We start from the raw sequence: 4,331 nt of genomic DNA, 5'->3' as shown, positions 1-4,331 counted from the left end.
GGTGTAACAATTGGGATTGATTACCCCATAATTAGTTATTCTCTGAATTTTGATCAGTTGTGGATTTCTGCAATGTTTCCCATCTGCTGCAAAAGTAAGTTTATTTGGCAATGAATACATTAGTTATTTTCTAGGCTGTAATAAAACACCATGACTAAGGTAACTTATAGAAGAAAGAGTTTGTCTGGGCTTGTAGTTCCAGAGGCAGGAGTCCATGATGTCAAAGAGTAAGCATAGTAGCTGCAGCTGGAAACTGAGAGTTTATGTCTTAATCTGAAAGCAAGAAGCAGAGGGAGAAAAACCCAGGCTCAGTGACATACTTCCTCTAACAAGGAATTCCTAAATCTCCCAGAGAGTGCCACCAACTCACAATCAATTCATAAAATTAGGAAAGAAATTTCATTCAGAACTACTGCTCTCCACTCTCTGACTTCCATAGTCTTGTGGCCATAATGCAAAATTGATTTAGTCAAATTCCAAAAGTTCCCATGTTTTCTCTCAGTCTCAGCACTGTTTGAAGTCCAAATTCTCTTCTAAGATTCAAGACAATTTCTTAATTGTAACCCCGTGTAAAATAAAATAAAAAAGCAGATTATATTCTTCCAGTATAAAAGGGCACAGAATATACATTACCATTACAAAAGGGAGAAATGGGAACTTTGTGAGGAAATACTGGACCAAAGTGAGACCAAAACCCATCAAAGCAAATACCAAATCTTGTAACTGGATGTCTGATGTCATGGGGCTTAAATGACTGCCTTTTCAGGTTTGCTGCCTACAATATACATCTCTTTCTTGGGTTGGTTCCAATCTCTGTGTACAGCTCTCCTTAGTAGATATCCCATAATTCTGGCATCTCTAACTCAACATAGACTTTACTTTCATAGATTCGCATAATGGCTTCTCACCCATTCAGAGCCTTTATGCAGAGACTTCCTTGCCATAGGTCACCTGGGATGAGGGGCTCCCTGGAAACAAGAAGGAATACCAAGACCTGTTTTTTATGACTCTAAAATCTGAACCATGTAGACAATGCTGTCATATTTGGCTCCAAGGTTGGTTTGGAACTTGCACCATGTGATCTACATTAGCACCAGCCTTTCATTGCAGTTGCCTTCTGCCTTCTCTACCAAGTTGTGAGGTTAACTAGGTATAGTCTTGACCTGAAGGCACACTTCCTTTAATTCAAGTGCAGATCTGACCTCTCCTTAATGGTACTATTCTTAACAATTTCAACCTCTCATCCAGAACAGATATTGGCTGCAAAATTAAGAATTTTAATGTTGTTTTCTTTTCCAAACTGTAAATTTTGTATTTATTCTGCACCACTTGCTCTTTTTCATTGTAGCCCTTCAAAGGGGTAATTATTAGTAATAATATGACAGAACTAGTGTAAGGCAATTTTGAAATCTTTGCAAAAGTAATTAATAAACTACTTTTAAACTTACCCTTAGGCAAGTTCTTAGGATATAGGCAGAAGGCAGTCACAATTTTGCCAAAATATCACAGGAACACTTTTTAGCCAAGTTGCTAATATTGTTTCATTTTGAAACCTCTTAAGCTGGGCCTTCTTGGTCCACATAGATCTCACCAATACTATCTTCCAATTTCCTACTAGGATGGTCCGTTAAGCTCCATTTATAGTGTTCAACCACTTCTAGAGTTCAAAGGTTCAAAGTCTTTCACATTCCTTTTAAAGCTAGCATGATTAGATCTGATACAATAGCCTATTTTCTGGTTCTAACTTATGTATCCATTACTTTTCTACTGCTGTGATAAAACATTCTGAGGAAGGTGTAGCTGGGGTTATCTCCTGGTTCTGCCTGGCCCTTGGTCAGGACAAATCTCTCTCACCTGCCAATTCTGCAGCTGCTCAGCCCCAAGTAAACATACAGATGCTTATATTATTTATAAACTGTATGGCTGTGTGGCTCAGGATTCTTGCTGTCTAGTTCTTATATCTTAAATTAACCCATTTCTATAAATCTATACCTTGCCACATGGCTCAGGGCTTACTGGTGCTTTACATCCTGCTCCTCATGGTGGTGGCTGGCAGAGTCTCCTGACTCAGCCTTCCACTTCCCAGAATTCTCCTCTCTCCTTATCCCATCTACACTATACTTCCTGCCTGGGACTGGCAAATCAGTGTTTTATTTATCAATCAATCAGAACACCACATTCACAGCATCCCCAGCAGGAAGGAAACACAGAAGAAAAACTTTGGACTTATGGCTCCAGATAGAAAAGAGTGTAATGGCAAAATAGAAGCATGGTGGCAGGAAATAGAAACTAAGACCTTATATCTTGAGCAGCAGCATGAAAGAAAGAGGAAACAACTCAAAATGGCTAGTCTTCAAATTTTCAAAGCCTACCTCCAGTGACATCTCTCCTGTAGTGCGGTGGTCCTCAACCTGTGGGACACAAACCCTTTGACAGTCAAATATCAGATATCCCACATATCAGATATTTACATCATGATTCATAACAGTAACAAAATTATAGTTATAAAGTAGCAACAAAATAATTTTATGGTTGGGAGTCACCACAACATGAGAAACTGTAGTAAAGGATTGCAGTATTAGGAAGGGTAAGAACCACTGCACCAATGAGACCACACCTCTAAAATTTCCCAGTTCCTTGTCCAATTATGATCCCCTTTGCCTATGTACTCATTTGCTTCACAATATTTTGGTCATTTTACTTAACCTTAAAGATCTTTTGCTGGTAAAAATGGTTTTCAATTTTGTATTTATGGAATTTCTCTCTGTGTGAATGTGCATACTCAGTGTCTATGTATTTGTTGTGTTTTTCTTTGGCTCTTCTTTTTTTGTTTGTTTATTTTGTCTAATTTTATTATTATTGTTACTATTATTATTATTATTGTTTATTGGTATTCTAATGAGAGAGAAAAATGGTGTATAGATAGGGCAATGACATACCTTCATAATAAAATCTCCCACAATACTAAAAGTAGAAGGCACTTCCTTTAATTTGGTAAAAGGTGTTTATAATCAGCCATAGCTGCAATCTCAATCAAACTGCAGGCAACAGGCCCTAGCACCCTGAATCAGACTCAAACACAATGCCAAAGAATTTTTTGCTTCAGGAGACCAGCTTTTACAGCCTCCTGCAACAAGAAGGGGATCCTGTCTTCCCCTGTCAGGCCTATCTACATTACCCAAGAACCTCTTCCATTAAGTGAAAAACCCATGATCCTCCCAATTATTGGGAAAAAAAACAAAGGAATAAAAAAACCTAAGAAGAAAGCCACACCAATAGGATGGATTGTGTAGAAAACAGAAAATCTTGGCTGGAACATGAGGTAAAGGAATTGAATCACTCAGAAAAAAAAAAGATAAATTATAAATATATATAAGCAGAATATAAGAGAGCTATGAAATACCATGAAAAGACGCAGCCTTCAGAATATGGACATATAATATAGAGAAGAATACCATAGCAAAGGTGGACAGAATATTTTTAATAAAACCACAAAAAAACTCAAGCTTAAAAGATATCTATCTGGGTAAAAGAGATTTATAGAACATCAAACAGAACTAAAAATAAACTATCCATCTTATAGTACAAGTAAAACACCAAGTATGGTGGCACACACATTGAATCCCAGTACTTTAGCACTACAGACAAGTAGATTTCTGTGAGTTTGAAGTGAAGATTGATCTCTATGGGTTAAAAGTCAGCCTGACCTACATAGTGAGCTCTAGGCCAACCAGGAATACACAGTGAGATGCTGTCTTAAAAAAACCTAAACAAAATATTCAAAAATGACATAAATAAAAGCCCAGCCTAAAGGAAGGATACTGAAAACTGAAAGACAAAAAGGTCATCTATAAAGGCAGTCCCATCAGAATAACACCTGATTTTTCTGTACAATTTTACCATGCAACATATTTTGATCATATTCTTTCCCTTACCTCAACTCATTTTATATCCTTCCTATCTCCATACCCACCCAACTTCATGTTCTCTCTTTTACTTTCTCTTTCTCTCTCCTTTCTCTTTCTCTTTCCACCAAGAAAAATGAAACAAAACAAAACAAAAAATGAAAAATCAAATTAGACAAATTTTTTAAAAGGGGATGAAAGAAAGAAAAGCAACAAGACAAGAAATACTAAAACATAAAGCAATACAACACAAAAAGTGCACAAAACAACATTGTGTTCATCTTGTAGGGTTGCTACACTGATTTTCCCTTTCACAGCAGGTGTCAATTGCAAATAGCTCCTTAGCAAAGAGTGGTTTTTGTGTGCACATAACCTATTCAGTGCTTGGATTTTGTCTAGTTTAAGTTTGTGCATGCCTTGAGCGTG

Source organism: Peromyscus leucopus, chromosome X (assembly GCF_004664715.2).
Source record: "Peromyscus leucopus breed LL Stock chromosome X, UCI_PerLeu_2.1, whole genome shotgun sequence".
Classification (NCBI taxonomy): domain Eukaryota; kingdom Metazoa; phylum Chordata; class Mammalia; order Rodentia; family Cricetidae; genus Peromyscus; species Peromyscus leucopus.
The sequence above is the reverse complement of the archived record's forward strand: the minus strand, read 5'-3'. Positions refer to the sequence as shown.